General features: G+C 39.1%; 1 protein-coding gene across 2 annotated transcripts in view; it reads left to right on the forward strand.

Annotated features, from left to right (window-relative positions):
• CNKSR3 (CNKSR family member 3) overlaps positions 1-25,626 on the forward strand; it is a 110,406-nt gene that overhangs the window by 20,116 nt on the left and 64,664 nt on the right. The gene's annotated exons all lie outside the window — the stretch shown is intronic.

A 25,626-nucleotide genomic window follows, 5' to 3' on the forward strand; every position in this document is an offset into this window, starting at 1 on the left:
GCCCTCGAGGAGCCCACAGTCTAATGGGAAAGGAAAAAAGGAAACAAATTGGTACAGACAAGCTATATGTAGGATAAAGAGGAGATTGCTGCTGCTGCTTTCTACTTTGTCCTTTGAATTTATTATTATTTACAAAGAAAATCAAGCTCCACCTAACAGATTGTTTCCTGTGTAACTGGACTATCTCTTCTACTTTGTATATGGAAGTACTCATTTTATGTAACTTTTTAAGTTCAGAACTCCCAAGGACCATGACATCAGGAGGAGATGCCATGACATGCAGGTGAATTGGATTTAAGTGAGAGAGGGCTGTGCAGAGTTACCAGCCTCACTTTCTCCTCCCTAGTCTAGGATAAATAGGAGATCATTAAAAGAGAGAAGGTACTAAAATTAAGAGGGGGGAGGGAGTGCTTCCTGCAGAAGGCAGGATTTTGGTTGGGACTTAACAGAAGCCAGGAAAGGCAGTAGGTGCTTGGAGCCAAGAGATGTAGTGTCTTGTTCCTGGAACAGCCAGGAAGAGAGCTGGAAAGGTAGGGACAGGCTAGGTTATGTAGGGCTTCCAATGCCCAACAGGATTTTGTATTTGATTATATTAGAGCTTTTAACAAAGGATTGATAATGATAAAGGTTAAAACTGACAATCATTTTTACCATTGGATGAAATGAGTCACTTCAGTTATTGGAATATAGATGAAAATATACATGCTTGCTGTATAATGGGAGTATGTTTTTTTTTTCTTTTTGCATGAAGGAAGAATATGAAATTTTTTGGGGGAGAGAGGGAACAATATTCATTGCTTGGCAAAACAAGCTTCCAACTGTTAACAGAGATTCTAAGAGTTTTGGGCACAGAGATTCACATTTCCAATGACATAACTGTTAATGCCAAATGGAATCCAAATATATTTAGCCTTGTTGTATTTGATAAGTTTCAGATGTTTCCCACCCTCCAGTTGCTAATACTTTCTTCTTCCTCAGTTGATCTCACATTATGCTTTCTTTTACACATGCTATCTCTTTTCCTCCACACCCCAGGAGCCTATAAACCTTAGGAGGGCTGGGCTCTCTTTACCCAATACCTCACATTTCATTCTCTGTAGCAGATGCTTAATAAATAGTTCTTGAAATTGAATTTGAAATCTGAGCAAGAATATTGGGGGATAGCTTCTTTAAAGTGTCTATTTTTAAGGAAATGGCAGTCTTAGTCTTAGAAAACAACTTAAAAAGAACAGATTTTGTTTACTGAGTGTGCTGACCTTGACATACTTCAGGCTAGATGATAGGGTAACAGTAGCTAGCAGGTATATAGCACTTTAAGATTTGTGAAGCACTTGCATTATTTAATACTCACAACAGCCCTGAGAAGTAAGGCTACTATTATTCCTCTTTTACAGAGGATGAAAGTGGATACTAAATGAATTCTTTGAAGGTTCATTCTCTTTACCACCACCATTACATTAACGTTGTGTCACAGGCTAGACAGTTGCTGCTGGTGATTTCTGGCACAATAACTAAATTGGACTAGGGTCAGGTGCTCCAAGTCTATTTTTTGCTTGTTTTATTACAAACTCAAAGGTTTATTCCATTTACTCCTTTACTATGAATTGTTTCTTTTGACTTGCCCAATGGGTGTGACAGTCCACGGGTACCTACATGCACACACCAGTGAGTAATAGTCCTTGTCGTCATCTGGCCCCAGCAGTTGCACATGGTAGGATCCGGAGTCCAGCCAAGCCCAATTAAGGATATCAGCTGGTTTTTGCCAAGAAGTGTTTCACAAGACCTGCTTCTGCTAGAGGCCCTGTGGGAAATAGGTATCAATGTTAATTATCGACCTTCATTAGTCACCAGAACCACTTCCCTCTTATTTCCAAGCCACAGAAATCCACAGACTTCTGAATGGAGGGGTACTCTTAGATACTTATCAAGAAGAAAGGATGGCGGCTCACACTTAACCACAGTTATGAGCTCCATAAAACCTCCCACGTGAGAAACATAAACAAGTAACAGGCAGCATGCTATTACTGTTTTAAAAATAAACTGAGGTTTGAGATGGGTAATCCTTCTACTTCTTCTTTTTGTGTGTGAGGGAGAGTTGTTGGGTTTATATGTTAAATAAAAAGCTTAAAGTATTACCTGATAAGCCTGTCTGTAGATAAAGTGAACTTCTTATAAGATTTCCTACTACAAAAGGGAAGGATGTTTCATTTTGTTTAGTGTGTTTATACTTGCAGGATATGCTTTTTGCCAAGATGAACATTTAATATTGCTCTGATCACAGCCCTCCTCAGCCAAGGCACCACTTTCATGGTAAACCAATCCTGTATATTACTTGTTGGCACATAGCTATTTGCATGTTGTCTTCCCCACTAGATCGTGAGCTCCTTGAGGGCACAGATTGTCTTGTCTATTGTGTGTGTGTCCTTACTTCTTAGCAAAGTTCCTGGTATATAGTAGGTGCTTAGTAAATGTTTATTCACTGATACGTAAATTTTTATTGATTTAAACAAATAGCCCAGGAAATAGCAATTAAATTTTACTTATTTAATAGTTCTTTTTTCTTAATTTCTATAAAGCATCTGTACTCAGTAGAGCTTTGTGTAGCCGGATGACCTTGGGGAGTAATAGGATTTCTGTTAGTCTAGATAGATATTCTTGAAGGTCATCTTAGGTCTTCATTTTCAGACTTGAAGTTGAGACAAATCAAAGAAAAATAAGCAATTCTTTTTCTCTCAACTTTCTGAGGTGGCCATTTGAAATTTAAGCTAATGGGTCATGATCACTGACTCCTGATACTTATTGAGTATCAGAAATTTTTATTGTTGTTCAGTCATGTCTGACTCTTTGTGACCCAGTGGACCACAGCATACCAATATTGTCCATGAAGTTTTCTTGGCAAAGATAGTGGCATGGTTTGCCATTTCCTTCTTCAGTAGATTGAAGCCAACATAAATTGTGAATTACCAGTTACGATCACACAGCTAGTAAGTATCTTGGGATACTTAAACACACACACACACACTTATAACAGCATGTTTTGGTAGCAAAGAATTGGAAACTACTAAAAGGGTGTGTCCATTAATTGATGAATGCCTCAAGAAATTATAGTATCTGTATCTGTCTGTCTGTCTGTCTCTCTATATATGTAATGGATTAGGTTGTGCCATAACAAATAATAAAAGACATTCAGAAAAACCTTGGAAGACTTATATAACCTTCATAATGCATAGTGAAGTGAATAGTACCATGAAAACAGTTTATAGAATGATGACAGTTTTGCAAAGGAAAGCTGCTGTGAAAGATCTAAGAACTCTGATCAATGCACTGACTGGTTGTGACTCCAAAAAAAACTCTGGACAGATTGTTGATAGATGATAGGTTCAGAATGAGACCTACATTTTCAGGCATGATATGTGTATGGAATTATTTTGCTTGATTATTTTGGTTACAAGGGAATGCTTTTATTTTAGGGTCAGAGAGTAGAGTAATGGAGAATTATGGGGAGGTAGCATTGGTGATACAAAAAAAGGGAAACATGTCCACGAAACATTAAAAAAATACATAGAAGAGAACAAAAAGATGTTAACAAGGGGACCCATAGAAGCAGGACAGTTTTGGGTACTTTTAAAAATATATTACTTGGGAAAAAATCACTTTAAAAAAAACAAAGAGATTTATTTATTTTACGTATATTATATTACGTAATTAATTAAATTAATAATTTACATTACGTTTTTCTGTTATTTGTATGGGGAAATATTCACATTGATGTTTGTCAACTTCATATTTTAAAAAAGAAATAATGGATTCCTCTATCTTGGAAGTCTTAAAGTCAAAGGCTGGATGACCCCTCCTCGGTCATTTTATAGTGGGGATTCCTTTTGGGCCCTTCCAACTCTCCAGTCCTGAGGTTCTGCAGAGAGTTCTGTTACTCTCAAGAATATCCATTCAGAATGTTTGGATAACATTAGCTACCTTTAATTTGTCATAGAGTTTTGTATAAATGCTAAAGGTGTTCCTGGACACCCACTGTGTTACATGTGATCTTTAGGAATGCTTGCCTTTCAATTTTTGTTGCCATGGAGGAAACTTGCAATGAATGATAGGAAACAGCTGTTTATAACTTAGAAAGGAATCCAACCTCATGGAGAAATTTAACATTCAAAAGAACCATTAGTGGGGAAATCCTTTCAGATGCAACACGTCAGAGATATGGAATGTAGTCCCTATGGCTCCACCATCCTTTCCCTTCTCTTACATGGCTGTGTTCTTTTTCACAGGCCCAATCTCAGTAACTTCACCGAGGTTTTCAAAGTGGGCTTTTTGTGTAGACCTCAGGCTGATAGAGGCAGATAGCTGGAGTTCTTGGTCTTTGAGTCAGGGAGATAGGAGTTCAAATCCTGTCTTGACTTCAAATGCCTCCCAACTCTGTGACCCTAGGCCAAGTCAAATAAATTTTCTGAGATTCAGTTTCAGTGAGATAATATTTGTAAAGTGTTCAACGAAATAATTGTCATAAAGTACTTACATTGTGTTTAAGAAATACATTCTAGCTATGACTGTCATTGATGTCTTATCTTTATTGGAAAGATAACTTGTGTCCAGTTGTACAAGGTATGTACAAAAAGAAACATAGATAGAGCCTCTTGTTTGAGGAACCTATGGACTGAATGAAGGATTGAGTACTCAGTAAATAATAGAGCTTCAAGGGAGAGATTTTGGTCATTCAGTTAAACCCCTTCATTTTGTGTATAAGGAAACCCCCAAATCAGAGAGATGAAGTGATTTAAGCATTAAACGTCAAAGGATAGTCAAGTGAAAAGTCAGACATGTTTAAATGTATTTTAGGTATAGGGAGAAGTATACATGCACAGAAAGAAAGGGAGATTCCCTCCCTGGCCCCCCCATATTAATATATATTGCTGGATTTGATCCACTTTATTCTGATAATATTCCATTCCCAAAATTATTTGACCATTTCCTTACTATCCTCCTTCTCAAATGGTTTTTGGATTAAGAGGAGAAATGTTACTCTTTTAGCTAATGTTTTTTACTTCATGAGAACTAACATGAATATACCTTTTTTTTAAAAAAAATGAGTATTCAGAATTTCCAGCATTACATTTAATACAAGACACAAAAATACACCATGGGAAGATTATTGCTTATCTTTGCCCTGTAGTGTCTTAAATGTTAGCAAGATTTTGTTTAAAAAAAAAAAAAGCAAAACGTTTAGGCATTTCATGGAGACAGATGTTGGCATTTACCTCTCTCCTATTTTAGATGTTCTTACCAAAAGTTGTCCTATGTCCCTTCTAGTCAATATCTAAGAAATAGGGGGATCTTTCAAAATCCGGCTGGTATTAAGCCAGGGCTTGCTTCATCATTTTTGCCAGAACGTGTACAAAAGGATTTGAACAATTAAGGGCCTGGAGAGTTGTGGGGAGCCACAGGGTACCTTTGGATTTTGATGCTTGGCAGTGGTACACAGAACTCCTAATGGGAACTTAGATCCTTATCACCAGCTGTCATAGGTAGTAGCCCCCTGTCATCCAACTGGAGTTTACAAAAACAATGAATTGGGTTATTGGGTAGTGGCGCTTGGGGGGGGGGGTGGGGGGTGGAGAACTATAACCCAATTCATTGTTTTTGTAAACTCCAGTTGGATGACAGGAGGAAAGAGCATTTGACAGCCTTCTGAGCTGAAGTTTTGGCAAGCTCCAGTTCAAAACAAAAATACAACGTGCTGCAATCTGCATTTAGGCCTGCTCCCTGTGGTGCATTAGCGATGGTCTGTGCAGGGCAGTTGCAGATGGGATGCTCTCACTATGACTTCAGAGTATATTATTTGGGCAAATGGTAAAGTGCTTTAGTCATTTGAAAATTTGCCAGCCACTTGTTGTCTCTCTTTCTGTTTTATTGAAGGCGACCAGAGTTTGGTCTTCAAGTCTATTTTTAAAGAAAACAATCTGATGTAATGGGGAAGATGCTCAATGTTGTAATTTCCCAATTCCTCTCTATTACTACAGTTATTTATATTACTGTTAAACATTTTATAGTGTTTTATACTGAAAGCTTTACATGCATTATTATCTCATTGGATCCACACTTGTGAGGAAGCTGAGGGGCAGGAATTATAACCATTTTACTGATGGAGAAACTGAGAATCTAATAAGTTTAAATAACTTGCTGCTGATTGTGTGATGTCACCTGTTGGCAGAGGTATACCTTAAAATTTAGGTCTTTTGATTCTAATTTGTGTTTTTTCTATTGAAATGTGATAACCCTTAAGTAAATAGATGCTAAGTATCACAAAGTGGGGCTGACCATTTGTAGCAGCAAGCACCCCAGTGTCCCCAGGGTGGCTGCCAATACAGGTTCTTGGATCTGCTTTGTTAAAGGAAAGCAACTCAAAATGGGTTAACAAGCTTACTTTAATCAGTCAAACATATATCGTTTACCTAGTTCAGGGGAAAAAGGTCAGTACTGCGAATTTCAGAAGATACTTATTTATTTATTTATAATATTATTTATTATAATATAATTACCAAGACAGAAACAGATCAAGTAGACAGATTTCCAAACTGTCCAACCATTACATCTATACCAAATCAACATCTGGGTTTTTCAAAGGGGGGGGGGGCGCTCTCAACAACCAACGGCTTCCCAGAGTCTCATATGATCAAATCACAGAACACTTCTCAAAGTGAGCCCCAGAACAAAGCTACACATCACGACTTATATAGCCTTCTCCTGGTTCAGAGAATGTAACAACCTTCTGGACCCACTGGCCAATCAAAAAGTATCTAATGAAAAACAAGCCTCCCACCCCAGGCTCCAGGTGCACTTTAGCCTAGGGGCAGGGAAGATCTTTAAATTTGCATTTCCATTGCACCATTATGATTTGTTATTGTTATTGTTCCTTTGCTAACCTTTTAATAGTATTTTGGATTTCAAACCTTTTTTAGGGAGGTGGTAAGACTTATTTTAAATAGATTGGGTCCCCAAATTCCAACCCCCTGTGTAATGTAGTATAGGTGTGCAGACCTGGGGTTGACCAGACAAAAATTAACAATTTCTGCTGTAAGTGTGCTTTCATTAAATCTTAAGAGTTTTTTATTTTTAGATACAGTCAGCTAGGACTCTAAGGAGATGTGCCTGGACTTGTCAGAAGGCTGAGGTTTAATTCTTGGCATCTCTCCTTACCAGCTGTGACTGTGGGCACATTATTTAACCTTCTTGAGCCATAGTCTCTTTTTCTATAAAATGAAGTCTCCTGTGAGGAAGGTTATTGCCAAACCTTCCAAGAGATCTCTAAATATGAAGTTATGGCAGAATTGGCCATGGGAAAATGGTTGTACTTAGTGGTGGGCTGGTAAATGTTTAACAGCTAACTCTCTGGGGAAAAAAAACAACACCCCCCCCCCCAAACCAATGTATATATGGCACACTTTTAAATTTAATCTTAATTATTAACATTTTCTCCATGATTTTCTTAAGTGTAGCCTTCAGCAACACATTAACTCAAAACCTTGATTTGTAGCATTTGCCAATTTCCCAGGTGTAAATGCAAAACATTGAAAATTTAACAATAGGGAGCTGGTGTGAGTTGGCTGCAGCACATTCTTGGTTACCTGCTTCCTTTGAGGGCAGGGGACCATGTCTTGGAGAGGAGATACAAGATACATCACTGTGTAGTGAAAGAGTGCTGGATTTGGAGTCAGCACCTTGGTTTCAGTCTTAGCTCTGCTTCTTAATGCTTTTGACCAGGGACAAGGCATTTAACATCTCTGGGTCTTAGTACCTCATGTACAGTAGGAGGAGGTTAGAAATGCTGACTAAAGTCTCTAAGTCTATCTAAGTTTCTGATCTTTTACGTGTATCTCCTGGTAAGGAGAAGGAGCAGCCTTGAAACCAAAGCTGGTTCAGAGAAAATCCCCCTCCAAGATTAGGTCCCTGGAATCATAGCTTGCCCTCTATTCTATCATTTCTGCCCCAGTGCAGTACAAGAGACTCATGACTCTTTGGCTGTGCAACTAATTGTGGGAGGGATCTTCAGGCAGCTAGGTGACCCAGTAGGTAGAGCACTGGATCTGAAGTTAGGAAGATCTGAATTCACATCCAGTCTCAGATACTGTGTGACCTGGGCAAGATATTTAACATCTGTTTGCCTCATCTGTAAAATGAGGATAATAATAGCACCTACCTCAAAGGGTTGTTGTAAGGACTAAATAATATTTATAAAGAGCTTTGCAAGTCTTCAAGGGTTATCTTTATTATCGGCATCATAATAGTTATTATTGACCCAAACTATAAACTATGTACATCTACCAGAAGATAAAGGTATATACCATGTCATGCCCTTGGTGGGTACCAGTTAGCGCCAAGTTGTGTCTTTTAAAGACTCCCTGCTAATGGTACCCATTATTAAGTCTAAAATTCAGAAATTCCACTAATGAATTCATTATTCAAAACTATCTGGAGAGACATATACATACGAGCACTTGAAAACTATAGACAGCTGTACTTTTAGTTGCATGTTGCTTATTTTCATTGGGTAATTTTTAGCAAAGATTTGTGTGGAGTTATCAGTCAACCATTACTTTGACTCATACATTCCTAAACTTGTAGCAGGAAGATCTATGTTTACATGAAATATGGGGAAGATTTTACCCTTCTCCTTTCTTCTTAACTAAAGATGAACAGCTGAGCCATTTTTCATTCTCTTGTTTTTAAGGGGACTTCCGATTCAAAAGCTGTTCTGGCCTGAAGCAAAGTTAGAAGCAGGACCTAAAGCTCTGTTAGTAATATGTGTTTACTTACTTACATTTGAGCAATCACACCCTGGCTTGGAATGCAACTGTCTTCTGCAGTGAATGAAAAACCTAGGTTTTCCTGGGTTTTAATAGTTTCCCTTTCAAAGTCTTGCTCCAGCAGTCTCTGCTTTTGTCACTTTCTCTTTTCTCATGGTCATTCTTGTCTTGATATCTAAGTTAATACCAGAACATTCAATATGGAAAACCCAAGCTATGGGAATTTAGTTTCATTTGAAGGCATGTTGTCCCTTGAATGAGCCTCCATTATCACTGCCTATATCTTTTGGTTTAAAAAAAGTTACAGTCTTTCCTCTCTTTTTTCCATTTATCCTTCCAATCCTTAACCTTACCATTTCAAGTGCACTATTTTCTTAGGTATCAAGAGATGTTAGGTACTGAGCTGTCCAAAATGTTCCACTGAATACAAGTGTCGGATGGGAGGACAGAAAGCTTCTTTCTCTAAAGCAGACCAAAAATATGAGATGCATTTTAAATGCATTTAGGACACCTTACTGTCTTAGTAAATCAAGTTTAAGTCTGGCAGGCTGCAGGAAATGTACATTAAAGAGGATTGCAGGCTTTTTTTTTTTCTTAAATCCATTATTAGAGCCACATTGTGTAATAGCTTTAGTTCTTTTTTTTTTTTTGTTGCTTTTCAGAGAGCTTTTTTTTCCCGCAGTTTTTTTTTTTTTTTTTTTTTTTTACTTCCCTACCTTTATTTATTTATTTATTTATTTATTTTTTCAAATGCTTTATTAACTTCTGGTTTACATCATTCATTTCCGCCAGATTTTGAGTTAAAAAATTTCTTCCCGTTTCCCCCCTACCAACCCTCCCCCCCCCCAAACAGCTGCCCCACAGGATATCCCCTCCTCCAATCTGCTCTCTCCCATATCTTCTCCCATACCCCCTTTGACTTTTCCAGTAAGGCATGGTGGATCTCTATGCCCCAGTGCCTGTATATCTTATTTCCCAATTACATGTAAAATAGCATTCATAATAGTGTATATATATATATATATATATATATATATATATTTTAAACATTTTATTTTAAAACTTTGGATTCCAGATTCATTCCCTTCCTTGCTTGTCACCCACCCTTATTGAGAAGATAAGCCATTCAGTATAGGTTGTACATGTACTATGCAGAACATTACCATAGTAGATACATTGTAGAAGACATAGTCAGTCTATATTTCCCTCCCTCCTATCCCAGCTCCCACTTGTTCTATTCTCTACTTTGATCTTGTCCCTTTTCAAAAGTGGGTGCTTCCAACCTCCCTCCCCCCAGCTCACCCTCCCTTCCATAATCTCCCCTCTCATCCCCTTCCCCCCTACTCTCCTGTTTTCAGTTCAAGTAATATTTATTAAGACTTAGGTCCTTATTCTTTTGGAACTATTATCTTCTCAAAACATACTTAGTAAGTATCTCCTATGTGCTCAGGGACACAAAAACAAAATTGAAAGCAGCGCCCCTGCCCTTAAGGAGGTTACAGTCTAACCATAGGAGACAATATGTACACATGTCTAGTTAGAAAGATATATTGAGGGTCATAAAAGAGCATACAGATCAACTGCTGTTTGAATTGACTGCAGTGAGGGTGATGGTGATAAATTCTGTTCACTGGCTTTGGGGGAATCAGAGTAGACATCACAAGAGGTGGCTGGCATTTTAGTTAGGTTTTAAAGTTGAATTAAGTATTCAGCAGTCAAAGAAAGAAATAGAGGGATGATATTCTAGGCAAGTATGCAAAAGTGAGGTGAAGCATGGCTGGAGTCCTTCCTATAAATGGTGATATTGGAGGCACGAAAGAAGAAGAGATTTCATCCCTCTCCCCTTGGAGGTTCCCAGGGTAATTATTGTTGTTTGTCCTTTATTCTCAAAGAGGACCATAACATTACAGAGTTGATATCCTGATGTGTTAGTGAATTGGATTTAAGTGAGGCAGGGCTGTGCAAAGTCAGCAGCCTCACTTTCTCCTCCATAGCCATCTAGGTCAAGTGGCAAGATACAGATCTAGATGACTGAAGATGGCTCTGGATGCAATGGGAGACCTTGGCCTTTTAAAACTAAAGTCTTTAACAGGTCTTAGTTTGACTGAGGCTGCAGTGGAGAAGGAAGTTGAAGTTTAGTGGTGGAAAGGACTTGAAGGACTTGAAGTCCAGAGGTCCTTTACCAATTTTGTGTCGTGGACCCCTTCTCAGAACAGTGTTGTTATTGTTTTTTAAAGCATTTGGGGTTAAGTAACTTGCTCAAGGTTACACGGCCAGTTATTTCTGGGTGTGGTGCTAAGTATCTGAGCCCAGATTCGATCCCAGGTCAACTCGACTCTGGGGCCGGTGCTCTTACTCTCTGTGCTACCTGGCTAAACCCAGAACAATGTTTTTAAATGTATAAAATAAAAATACATTGGGTTACAAAGGATAATTAGTTATTATAATACATTTACCAGTATATTTAAAACAAAACAAGTTCATGGGGCCCGCAGGTTAAGGCCTCTGAACCTCGTCCAGCCTTTTTATTTTATAGATGAAACTGAGAGCTAGAGGGTTAAGATGAATTTTTCATTCCTGAACCTTTTCAGCAGCAGCAGCAAAGAAGGTCAGGAGTAGTGGATGCTTCTGGATTATAACATCCCAAGTTGCTCTTGAAAGCTTAGAATTTTCGGACAGTGCTTTGGATGATTTGCTATAAGCACAGAGAAATCCATTTAGGTTATGACCAGAGTTGCCTTACTTGGCCTATCAGGACAAAGATTTAAAAAGACCTGCTGTTCTTTGGAAAGATCCCTAGGTCTAGCTTAGGCATTTGTAATGCCATGCACAAGCAACGAATGCTGCTGTGAACAGCTTTTAAGGTTCTAATTACACAGTGAACACTCTATTCCATAACAAATGAAAGCAAAACATTCACAGAAAATCGAGGTACAGCATTCACAATGTTACAGCTTAGCACAACAGCTTATCATTAAAATGACCACATAGTTTTCACCAAAGTGGTCACAATATTTAGAACAAAGAACAATCATCTCAAAGTACAGTAGTCAAAGTCTTCCACTCATGGGGCAGAGTCTTAAGTTAACTCAGTCACTTATTCAACAAGCAATTATTAAGTAAAATCACAATATAGTCTCAAAGTACAATAGTCAGAGTCTTGCACTCATGGGGCAACTCCATTAACTCAGTCACTTATTCAGCAATCAATTACTAAGTACCATACACAAACCCTCCACCCCTAGGTCACTAGTAAACTACAATTTCATCATTACTCAGTACCCACAGAGAGGTCTTTTCATATTGACTTGGGGCCTGTTCTCAGATTCCCTGGATCGCCTTCCATGGTCCCAGATTCTACCTGAATTCACCAGACTGTCACCTGGGTTCAGTGGCAGACAGCTCCCAGTTCCTTGACCAGCTCTCTGGGTAGGTCCTGCTCCACACTGAAGTTCACTGGGTCTGGTCCATGTCAGATCCTTCACCATTTCTGCTCCAGGGTATTCAAGGCTCAACCAAGCCACAAACAAACAAAAAGTCTCAGAGTCCCAGTCATGCTTCCTCAGTCACCTGGGCTGCTGGCTCCTGGCTGCCGGCTGCTGGCTCAGGGCTCAGGGCTCTGGGTTCTAGGCTCCTGTTCAGAAGAAGCTCCACCACCACCACAAGTTCTCAGGAAATTCTGGCTCAGTTCTCCATTCTCTCTTCTGTAGCTGCTCTGCCACCAGATGCTGGTCCCAAGAAATTCTGACTGTGCCTCTCTGGGGCTTTTCCTTATATACACACAGCATTAGCTTCCTGTTTCAGCCAACCCCTTCCTGTTATGTCAGTAACTGGAGACAGGAGTTCATACCTTCTGTTCCCCCAACAGAGGCTTGATCAGTTACTAAGTGCTAAGTATCTGCTACCTTTGCCAACACAAAAGGATCTTCAAATTCAGATTACATTACTATTATAGAATTGATGAAGAAAACATGCATATTGGCAATAAGATAGTTGTAGAGTGGGAGCCCAGTATTTGATTTTGCTTAATTGGTAAACATTTATCAAACACTTGTTGCATGTCAGATCCTGCTAGGCAAGTGAACCCAGAGTAACAGTTGCTGCCCTCAGGGAGATTACGTTCTATTGATAGAGAATCTATTTGTTTTTGTTACTAAAGGATGGGGTGGAGGTGATTATTGGAAAGTGACAGATGTTTAAAAAACAAAACCAGTATATAAATAAATCATCACTCCCTCCCCACCCCAGTAAAAGTTCCAATCAACCAAGGAATGGTACACAAGGATGTTGATTCATTTTGTGAGGCTGAATTACCCAATAAGATGTTAAAAGGTATTTACTACACAAAAGCGGCCCATTTAGGAGCTCAGGGACTCTTGTATCCCTTAACGAAAACTTGCTGTCCTTTTCTTACCTTCCAACACAGTTACTGGCATTGGTATATGCCTGATTTTCCCCAGTCTTAAAAAAAAACTTGGAATTTATTTTCAATTCTCCCTTTGCCTTGTTTTTTGTATCCTCTCCCAAAGGCCTATTAGTTTTTCCTGGACACTAGTTTTGCACTCTATTCTTTGAGACGCCTGAGGCTCTCTACTTAAAGTTTTCCTTGTTTTATAGTGCAGTGTGGTAGAATAGGAAAAACCCTGATTGTAGAGTCAGAGGATCTGGATTCAAATTCGACTTCACTTAATCTCTGTGGGACTGTTTCCTTACCTATAACAGGAAGAGGGTTGGATCCATTTATAAATCTGATGATGCTGTTTAATCTCACAGTTCCACAGACATGCATGTAGTGAGACTTTTTTCCTCTTTTCTTTGTCTTCCGGCCAATCGTTTGGCCTAACAACAGTGCACACTTCCCAGTGGTGAGTGCCTGTTAGGTGCTTTAGGTCCTGATAATGGGATTGCATTAGGAGTGAAAGAATTCAGTCAGTTTGGGCTGTGAATATTGGCATATATTGGAGAGGAAGAGGAGGAGCACATGTACACACATACACACATGTATACATGTGTTCACACGTACACACACATATGATAGTCCTCTGAAATATTCCTGAGGTTGCCACATTTTGGAAAACAAGTGATAACTGATAACTGTTTAATGGATGATTGTGTTATTGTTTATCTGAATTGTTTTGAGGATATACTGTTGTGAATTGCCTAATTATGCCAATAGAAATGCAGCTATTGTGCTTCAGTCTCACTGATAGGAGAACCTGAAGAATGGTGATATTATCTTTTGGTGAAGTTTAAGTGCATATAGTGGCATAAAGAAAGCCCTTGGTCCATTTTATACAAATATATGTAATGTTAGTTTGTGCCACATGGGTCTAAATGAGACTGGCGGGAGGCATTGATAGTTATGTCTGGAATCTTGCCTGCCTTTTTTCCAGGGAAACTGGGATTCCTTCCTTGAGGAAAACCAGAAAAGGGCCATAAGGCTGGGCACTCTATTCTCTAGTCTCTGAAAAGAATACCAGACTAGAATCATATCTGTCTCTTTAAATATTGATGATGTAAGGGCACAATTTTGTTTTAAGAAAAAAAAAAACTCATTACCCGATCAGTCTTAAAAGAGGGGCCTGACCCAGGCTTGCACCTGCAACCTTGACTCCTTCCCACCAAACATTGTTTAGAGAAAAGACCATCACAAATAGTGAATAAGATCATTTATCCAAGAAAGTAATAAACAGAAATTGGAGTTCTACAGTTTGGAACATACTGAAAAATACAAAGGAATAACTGAGTTTTTTAGATTAGAGCATGGGAGATGTCACTTATCTAAGAAAGAAGCCTGGATCTCACCCAAGGGGAAATTCCCTAAAGTCTCTCCTCTAGGAAGGAAAGCTAAACATCAAGGATATGTTGACTATTGAACTCCAAGTTCTTGTTTGTAGCATCCAAACTTTCTCTCTTTCTCCCCCTCCCCCCAGGCCTTGGGCGTCAGTTTTCTCATTTGCAAAACGAGGGATTTGGACCAAATGGCTTTGGAGGTCCCTTCCAAATCTCATCTCTGATCCTATTCATGTTGTCATAATCACAGATAAGCATCGGTGACTCTATTGGTATGCAGAAGTTTGTCCATAGAGGAAACTTCATCAGATATCTGTGTGCGTTTTATTTAGATTTCCCCTCTTCTCTTGCAGTCAGGTGCCTCTTCTAGCTGCTGTCAGTGCCCTGCTCCTAGCAGATAGCTGATCTGCCTCTGATCTGTGACATCTAATCCCTTATAGATTGGGAAATCAAACCAGTATTTGTAGATTTTTAAGAATAAAAAAGTTCTAAGTAAAGGCCTGAATCTTTTACTTGGACGTAGAACCTTTTACATCTTTTTACTGTAAAACAATACAGTTGGTAATTGTAAACCAATTTCTCAAAAGCTCCTTCTGTAATAGGGTTGACTGGGTTCATATTTTAGGGACTCCCAATGATTAGTAAGGGATACAAAGAAACAAAGACACAAGTGCCTTTCTTTGGGCGTGGTAGTAGTTAGGGATAGGAATGGTGAGGGGTGGGGTGGGAGGGAGAGTGCAGAGGTGGGAGGTTTGCAATTAATTTAATTGAGTAGTCAATCACCAAGCATTTATTAAATGCCTACTGTGTGCCAGGCACTATGCTAAGTGCTGGGGATACAAAAAAAGAGAAAAAAAATCCCAAACAATCTTCTCAGTGAACTCATGGTCTAATGGGTAAATAACATGAAAACAACTATATACAAAGAGGAAATTATATATATATATATACATATATAAATGCATATATATCTCCATCTATACAATATATATCTATTTAATCCATATATATAATAATATAATAAAATCACCTCAAAGGGAAGGCACCCAGATTACGGAGGGCTGGCAAAGTTTACTTACAGAAAGGGAACTTTGGATAAGATTTGAAGGAACCCAGGAGGCAGAAGAAGGGTAGGAGTTTCAGGCAGTGGGAGAGAGAGCCCTGTTAAAATGCCTGAAGTCTAGAGTTGTAGTATCTTGTCATTTTCTTTCTAGAAACCTCTTCATATACTGAAAGTCTCCTCTGCCTCTACAGCCTTTCCCTCTAATTGGCTCGTTATTCCAAGAACCTCTATTTTGGGAAGAACACCCAGACCAGTCAGGTCTTCATTCCTCTCCAGGCTGCCCTCCTGTCACTGCCAGTCTTTTTTTTTTTTCTACAATACCCTTTTGTTGCATACCTTACTCTCTTCTCTCCCCTCCCTCCCACCCCTTTCTCAGAATGCAAACTCCTGAGGGCAATTCAGTTCAATAAACTTTAACTGCCTACTATGTGCAGAGCACTAGAGATATAAAATAAGGCAAAAGACAGGAGAGACAACATGCAAACAGATATGTACAAAGCAAGCTCTATACAGGATAAATAGCAAATAATTAAAAGACAGCTGGAACAGTCTTTCTACTTCTATTTTTATTCCCAGGACTTAGTTGATTTGATTTGACCCTTGTGGGAGAAACAACAAGGAGACAAGTGTCAATGAATCAGGGTACCTGGTGGGAGTGGGGTAGAGTATAAGGTATTTATATTTCCTAAAAGGAAATAAGTTAACAGGGAGTTCCCATGAAAAAATGACCGTGATAACAAGGGGTCTTTCATAAGTGCCAAATGAGTGGTATGGGAATGGAGTGCTGGGGAAACTCAAAGGAAAGAGCGCTTTGAGTACTAGTGGTCATTAAATAGGTGGGATGTTATCAGGGCTGAAGGATGGAGGAGCAGTTTAGCAGGTAGAGAAAGTAAGTGAAGGCATTCTGACAAGGAGAGCTGGATGGCTAGCACAGTGTGTTGGCCATACTAGACCTTAATAAATGCTCCTTGGATTGGATTGGGTGGAGGTAGAACAAAGTCAAGATGTCTGAGATGAAATGTTGAATTATAACATGTGATCCCCTAGAGAGCTCAACCATTTCCTTGGCTTCAGCTGTGACCTTTATACTCAGAACTTCCCAATTGTATTCCTCTGCCTTTCAGACGTGTCCATGTGATGGTTCCATCACTTCCTCTGGCTCCTATTTTCTCACATAAGCTAATCCACTCCTCAGTTTTCTTATCTCTTTCTAGTGCCCATTTTCTCTGTTATTCACACTAACCCTTGGAACAGCTGACACGTTCTCTACTTTTGCTATTCAGTGAACAGATTCTCTAGCTGTTCTAATTTGTTGTGCTATCCGCATGCCTCTCTGCATGTCTATCTCTTGCTTAAGCATTCTTTTATTTCTACCTTCAGAGACCACCCAATTCCAGGCTTTCTATTCCTTCCTCCTCAAGCACTGTGACAGCTTCCTGTTAGCAGTTCTTTCTGATTCCCTCTTTCAGTCCATGCATGCGTACTTAATCTTCTTTAAATACCTCTTTCATCATATCATTCTTGCTCAAACTCCAGTTTAGCTTTTAAAACCCCCTATAATCTATGCCAGTCAATGGATCTGGTGTTATTTTCCTCTGCTCTGTGAGATGAAGTACCCCTTTCAGTCAAGATGTCTGCTTAATGACCTCTCTGTGTGCCATACTCGCTCTTTCCTTCATATTTACCTGTATGATTTTGCTTGGGGTTTTGATTCTTAGGAGAATGTTTTCTCTATATATCCAGGTTTAACAACCTCTAATTCAAGTCTCACACCCTCTATGAAGCCTGCCTTGACTGTCCCAGTTTACAGAGAACTTCTACTCCTTTCTTGAGCTTAGAGACATCTAGATGGTACAGTGGATAGAGTGCTGAGCCTGGAGTCAAGAAGGCCTGAGTTCAAGTTTGGCTTCATTCTTACTGTCTGTGTGACCCTAGGCAAGTCACTTAACATTTGTCTGCCTCAGTTTCTTCATCTGTAAAATGGAAATAATAATAGCACTTACTTCCCAGGGTTGTTGTAAGGCTCAAATGAGATAATATTTGGAAAACATTTATTAATCAACGAGTATTTGTTAAGTGTGTAATATATGACAGGCACTGGGACAGATGATCGACCAAAATCACAGTCCCTGTTCATAAGAAGTTTATATTTTACTGATGGAGACAACTATTGATCAATAATTTTATACATGTAAGAATTGTGTATATATTTTTATATGTGTGTATATATAGATGGATAGATAGCTATGTGCACACGTAGCTTGTGTACACACACAGAGTCAAGGTGACTTATGGAGAAAGAACACTGGCAGTTGAAGGGGTGGGGGTTGGGTCAGGGAGGGCTTCATTTAAAAGGTGGTGCTTGAGTTGAGTCTTGAAGAAAGCAAGGGATTCCATATATGTGGAGATGGGGGTGGAAAGGTTCATTCCAGTGACTGGCAAAGGCACAGAGATGGGAGATGGAGTCCCAGGTATGAGAAGTAAGAAGGGCAGCTTGGTTATACTATGGGGGGTCGGGAGGTGGGAAGAGATTGATGTATAATAAATCTGGATAGGTAGGTAGAAGTTAAGTTAACCATAGGAGCTGGTATTATATCCTAAAGTATAGTAGAAAGATCACTCTCTGAAGTCAGGAGACCTGGGTTCAAATCCCACTTCTGCTCATTTACTTTTGTGACCTTGGGTCATTTAACCTCTCTCTGACTCAGTTTTCTTATCTGTTAAATGAGGGGGTTGGACTAGACCTGACATCCCTTCCAGATCTAGCCAACAGGAAGCCATTGAATAGTGATGTGGTCAGACCTGTGCATTTTGACAGATGTATAGAGAGACTTGAGACAGAGATTCAAATTTAGAATATATTTGCACTTAATTATATGTGGGCTTTGGCTTCTTAAAGAAAAAGGTGGGTTTTATTGGATTCAAGGAGAAGGTAGCAAATTAGGTGTACAAGTTATATAGTCAAAGTGATATCATACTTTTTGATTTGTAACATGTTTTTAGTGTTGGCATTATTCATGCTATGCTTTGCAAATACAGTTTGGATGGTCCCTTATCTCCAAAGGTAAGACTCACCTATGTTTTAAAATGTAGTATGGGGCTTAATGTTTTATTAAGCTTAGATGATATAAGCCAGATAATAGCTATCCTTAAAATATAGAAATGCCTAACTATGCTGTTACTGACTTTTTAATCTATCCCGTTAATAATAGATGTTTTGGATTGTGTGGGGGATGCTGAGTTGCATTTAAGAATAAATAGATGATTGTGTTTTTACTACAGTTGAGGCCATTGCTTTCACCAGTGCCCATCTAGGTACTTTGTCCCATTAGGAATCGAGCTGTCTGTACTTGCCTGGGCTGTGCAGGTACTCTTTTTTTTAATGTGCCATCACATCTATTTGCTCAGGGAAATTGGCCTTTGAAAGTGTTTTTTGTTGAAACTTGAAGAGCCAGGTGCCTCCAGCTAGAGTGAGGACAGACCCTGGTTTTAGTAGGCTTTGTTGGAAATTTGCTGAACACAATTTGTTAACATGAAGATGGGCTGTGTCTCAGCCAAGTGGAGTAGATTATTAGATTATTAAAGCTGTTCCACGAGCTGCCTTTTGAATGTTTCAGTACAAAGTAAACCTGAGTATTATTATAGCCCTACTATTATTGCCATACACCTGACTTGGAGCGTCTTCCTTTTAGGAGATGTCTTTATTCTTTTGCAAATTAGCATGGTTTTTGGCCTAGTATTTGGCATTTTCTTCCCCTGACTCAAACTGTTTAATCAACTGGCAATGATTTAGGAAGCCAATGATGTTAATAAGCCATCAGAAAAGAAGAGCCTCTATTAAAATGCAAGCTCTTTAAGGGGAGAGACTGCTTCTCTTTGGGACCTGTATCCACAGATCTTAGCACATCCCTGAATGGCAGTCATTATACATTTATTAAGCACCTACTAAATGCTAAGCACTGCACTAAGCACTGGGGATACAAAAAAGACACAAAAGACAGTCTTTCCTGAAAGAGCTCCTAATGTAATGGGGGAGACAAGGAGATTTAGATAAACAAGCCCTGTACAGGACACAGGGTAAACATTTTATAAATGCTTTTTTGGGAATGGTATCATTTCTCCCCCTGAAACTAGTCATGGAAGAATATCTCATAATGCCTGTCTCAGGAGATGATTTTAATACAAAAGTGATGGTATGATATACTACATAGACTTGGTCATTCACTCAGTGATTAGAAAGCGCTTCCCCTCTGCCAACTGCTTTTTAGTGAAAATTTAAAGTACTACAAAAATGTTAGCTATTTGCTAGTGACCCCACCATTTGAGTTTTTTTTTTTTCCAGTAATATGTCTGTAGTTTGCATTGAGTCATCCACACCATTGTGGTCCATACCTCCTTATAACCATTGGCACATAATTGTGAGCCTGTTGGCTGGTGGTAAAATGAATTTTATTTTCTCTAAAACCAACTGACTCATTTAGGGATTGAAGCTCTGGGTACAGCCTTGTTATCATTACCTCTGTGCTTAGCCCAAAGCCACCACTCTTGGCAGTGTCTTGAGTTGGAATTCAGTAAGTGTTTTTTTCTATAGGAAACTTGTTTTCCATATGTGTGAATTGGTTATTTTAGCAAGACAAAATACCCTTTCTCACGGCCCCTTATTAGTATGGCTAACTGAATGCATTTCAGGGGTCAAGGCTTAGGAATCTGACCTATGGGTTTTAAGCAAATTGTCTTTCAGTGGGAAGAACAGAATAGCTTCTCCAGTTGTGTACTCTCTTCCAGAAACACCTGTTGAATGTTTTCTTTTTGAATCCCATAGCATATTCTCTTTTTTTTCCTTTTTCTTCTTTTGGGAGGGAGACTAGGACTTCCCATTTTGCCAAGGTTAGAGTACAGCAGCCACTGATAGGTGCGATCCCATTCCAGATTTGCACACAATCTTTGAGCTGTTCCATTTTTGACTTAGGCCTATTTGCCTTCTGCTCCAAGGGTTCCACCATAATGGTATTGAATTTAATGTGGACGCTCCTTCTGCCTAACATACTGTAGCTCAGAACTCCAGAGCTCAAGTGAACCACCACTCTCAGCCTCCCTAATAGTAGTGATGATAGGTATATACCACCATGCCTAGCCTATAGCATACTCTTTTTTTTTTGGAGGGCAATTGGGGTTAAGTAACTTGCCCAAGGTTACACAGCTAGTTTTTTTGTGTGGGTATTAAGTGTCTGAGGCTGGAACCAAACTCCGGTCCTTCTGATTCTGGGGGCCGGTGCTTTACTCACTGCGCCACCTAGCTGCCCCTCCTATAGCATACCCTTAAGAGATCTATCTGTGCAATGACTTGGATTTAGCTGACTTTTATATTTTTAGGAATGCTTCCTTCCTTCCAAAGTATGAGAGATATATTTTGCTTTTGGTAGCAAATTATTAATTGTGTTACTAGATTCTGGAGCAGCCAGGGGCAAAAGTGGAGAAGTTAATAAGCATTATGTTGAGGAGGGGACTATAGGCTTCACCAGACAGCCAACAGGGGTCAAACACATAGAAAAAGGATAAGAAACCTTGTTCTTGACTGTACTCCATCACACACCAGCACTGATCAGTTTTGGGAAAAATAATTTAATGTTCCTTGTTCTGCCCCTTAAGATTAACCACCCCTCATTGCACTTATTTACAGCATTTACATTTCAGTCCACTTTATTGCTTTTACATGTGTGTGTCTCTACCGCAGTACAGGTGTTTCCTTTGTTTTTGTTTTTATGCTAAGAAGCAGGCCAGTACATGACAGAGTGAACGGGGATGTTCTCTGTGCAATAAATATACCACAGACAGATATTTTTGTTTCTGGGGCCCTGGGGGCATATGGGTCTGTACTTACCTGCGTTGAAGACTTACCTATCATTTTCCTTTTCTAGTTGTATTGTTTCTTTGTCTCATTTTCAAGTTCTTATTGACACACAGGAAACTTGGAATGCCTTAATTAGCTTTAGGTGTGGTTTGTAGAGACTCTGAAGTTTACTTAATCTAAGAAAGTGAAAGCTTAGATTTCCCTGAAAGTATTATTTTCTTCTTAAATATTTTGATTTAAAAAGGAAATAAGTTGAAATTCAGGGTGGAGGTCCTTGTGAATAACACAAATCTTTAAAACACAATTTAAAAGGTGTCAGTCTCTTTGCCCTCTGACCCACCTCTACTCCATCTACTCCCCACCCCTCAGAGATCTAGAGCTGGAAATGACCTTAAAAGCCATTTAATTTAACCTTCCTCATTTTACAGTTGAAGAAACTGAGGCCAAGAGTGGTTAAGTGATTTGCCCAAGGTTACAAATGTAGTAAGTCAGGAAGAGTTCAGACATAGGTTTTGTGACCCACAACAGTGATCTCTCTGTTGTACCTTATTTCTTCCTTATCATTAGCAGCCTAATTGAGATAGTTTAAATTTGTTCATAAGGGCAAGATGAAAAAGTTAAATTAAACTTAAGGCCTAGCCCAGGGGTGGGAAACCTATGGCCTGGAAGCCACATGTGGCCCTCTAGGGCCTCAAACACAGGGCCTTGACTGAATCCAAATTTCACAGAACAAATCTCCTTAATAAAAGGATTTATTCTGTGAAACTTGGACTCAGTCAAAAGGCCATACCCAAGGACCTAAAAGACCACATGTGGCCTTGAGGCAGCAGGTTCCCCACCCCTGGGCCTATCAGAGAATATTTTTAGACCATATCTATAGCTTGGGGTCACAGTGAAATCAAGATAGCCATTCAGCTATGTAACATTGTTTTGGATTTTGATATCTTATAAACCTGGAAGGCACCTCAGATATCATATAGTCTAGCCTCATTTTATAAGCAAGAAAATTGAAGCCCAGAATGTGCTAATTGACTTACCCAATGACTCAATCAATTCTAGGTGTTTGCTAGTTTTATTCAGGTGGGGGGGTTGTTTTTTGTCTTTTTGATGATACCTCATTTATAATTTTAACATGAAAACAAGGGTAGAATCATGGAATCACAAGGTAGGAAGGGACATCACAGACGCTTTAATTCAACTCAGACCTAAACAATAACCTCCTTTAAAATAGTCCAAGAAGTACTTGTCCAGATTTTGCCTGTAATCTTCTAGTGAGGCTGTTCCATTACCTCCTGAGGCAGCTAATTTTACTTTTGGACAGGTTTTGCAGGATGTTTTTCCATATGTCATATAGGAATATGCCTCTGACTTTTACCCGTTTATTCTTAGCTCTTCCCTTTGTTACCAATCCTAACTAGCACAACCTCTCTTGTCATGTCCTCTTTAAGCTTCCTCTTCTGCAAGTTAAACAGTTCTCAGTTCCCTTGATCATTTCTTGAAGGGCCCAGCTTTTAGCCTTTTTACCACCTTCTTCATCCTCCTCAGAACAACACATTGCTTGTTATCAGTGTCTTTTTGAAAATGGGTCATTCAAATGATTCAAAACTGAACTGGTTACTGTAGGTGTGGAGTGACCAGGGAAGAGTCCAGTAGAACAATGATTACCTCATGTTCAGTATACAATGCCTCTTATTTCAGACTAAGAACACATTAACATTTTTTTTGGGGGGGGCGTTGTCATATTACACACTTTTTGAGCTTGGAATTCACTAAAACCCTGTCTTTTTTCAGACAACTATTGTCTAGTCACACCTTTTCCATCTTGTACTTGTGAAGTTGGTTTTTTATTTTGGAATGCAAATATAAACTTGAGATTTAATAGATATGTAGCATAATAGAAGCTGTACCTTGTGCAGCAGCCACTCCCCAGGTAAACTGTCTCAGAAGACGGGCTAAACCAGGTTGAGGGGTAACTAACAGACTTCAGGTCTCTTGGTGAGCTATGGGGGATGTCTGCAGCAAACATGTAAAGACATCCCAGGAAAGAATGGGTGGATGAGAACAATTTGTTCTCGTGGCTATGAAGGCAGCTGAAATAGGCACTGTGGAGTTCTTAAAGCTTGGTCAGACATTGAAGACACCAGTCACTCACTGCATGCTGGGCCATTGCCAACCTTCTTGACTTTTGTCTTGCCAATGGACTTAGATGGCTCTGGGAGAGAGAGTGAGGCTGAAGACTTTGAGCAACTCTGCCTCACTTAAAATCCAGTTCACACACAAGTGAAAATATTAAATTCAGGCCGTCATTCTAGTTTAAGATTTCTTAACTTTTTTGTGTCATGGACACCACTCCATGGGCAGTTTGAAGCCTATGGACCCCTTATCAGAATAATGTTTTTAAATGCATGAAATAAAATATATAATATTAGAAAGTATTTACTTCTGTGTATGTATAAAGCATATGCACACACAGTCGAAATAAAAAACCCCAACAATTCACAGACTCTAGGTTAAGAACAGGTGTTTCTAGCTGTTTTTGTTTTCATTCAGTGTGTTCAATGTGCAAAATGCCCCTCCCAGCCTTCTGTACCTTAATCCTAATAATTAAACTATTGATCATCACAGGGCCAACAACAGATCCCTTAGAGATCTCCTTCTAAATTAGCATTGAGCTATTAGTGACTTACAGGTCCAATCATTTACTTACAGGTCCTTCCATCTCTAAGAAGTTTGTGTTTTTGGATGCATATCTTAAAATATAACATAGTAAAAGGCATTGTAAATATTGTTGCTTGTGTATTTCATGTCTCACAAGTAGCTCAATAAAATCTGTAAATATCTTACTCTTCATTTACCAGTTATTTATTGAACTCTCTTCTTTATGCAAGGCAATGTATTAGGAACTGGGGGCACAAGGACAAAACATAGTCCCTGCCTTCAAAGGGCTTCCTTTATACTGGAATGCAGTTCCAGTTTAATTCCTTAAGCATATTGTTGTAAAGATCAGGTAAGTAGGTATGCTTGCTTACTTCATAGATGGAGGAAATGAACCATAAGGAAAATGATTTGGTCTGGGTCACAATAGGAAGTTGGTAGTTAAACCAAGCATAGGATCTAGATTTGGATTTGCACTGTAGCAGTACTGAAGACACAATGTTCACTTCTCTATAATGGGCCCTTCACATATTTTCTAAATTATTTCCTGTTGTCACACTTTGTTAATTGTTATCACTTATGTCAGTTGATTGATACTAGAACTCAAGATTCTGTGCTGGTACAGGCTTAAAAAAGATTTTTCTCTAAGGTTTTAATTATAATTGGAAGAGGAGTGGGAAGGGTGATGCAGTGATGCATTTGGATCTTCCCAGTTTGAAGTTGGCTGGGGGAAGGAGGTGGGAGGAGCAAAGTCATAAGTACCACCAACTCAGGAATATCATGTGGATATTCTCAGTGTAATTTTGGGAGGTCACAGTTTATACTGGTATCCATTGAACCATTAAAAAAAGTTTTCCAAATACCTCATCAGTCAAGAAAGTGTGAGAAACTAGAATTTCAGATACTTTGCTGATACTGGAACTGATGCTGTGGTCAGCAGGATTGATAAAAAAGCTTTGAAAGTCGTATGGCCTCCTTGTCTGGCTGTTGATAAAGAACCCAGCTGAGTCTCAGTTGCCCATAGATGCTGTGCTAGGATTGGTACAGTTTAGGTGCAAACACCAGAGCATTTTGTTCGATTTTTCATCCCTTAGTACCACTGTGGTCCTTGTGATGTCTTCAGGTAGAGGAGAAATGAGTCATTTCTTAAAGAGGTTCAGAGTCATACAGAAGGTGCAAAAAATGCGACTACTTTGGCAGCCGTAGCTTCCTGGTGGAAGTTTCAGCTGGGATGCATTACTTAGAAATTCAGAAACTTCTTGGGAGGGCCAGACTTCATCTGATTTCTATTCTTTTGGTTATTTGAGTCCTTGAGCTAGCTGTTTGTAGTATTTCTATTATTTTTACTTCAAGTTAAGTGATCATACCCAGAGAACATTGTGTAGATCTGCTGTTTTGAAGTTATATTTCAAGTTATGTATTGTTCATTAATGCAGTGGGGAAAAAAAACC

This window comes from Petaurus breviceps, unplaced genomic scaffold (assembly GCF_028583685.1).
Source record: "Petaurus breviceps papuanus isolate PSGF00001 unplaced genomic scaffold, PetGlider_PUasm1.0 90784, whole genome shotgun sequence".
NCBI classification, from domain to species: Eukaryota; Metazoa; Chordata; class Mammalia; order Diprotodontia; family Petauridae; genus Petaurus; species Petaurus breviceps.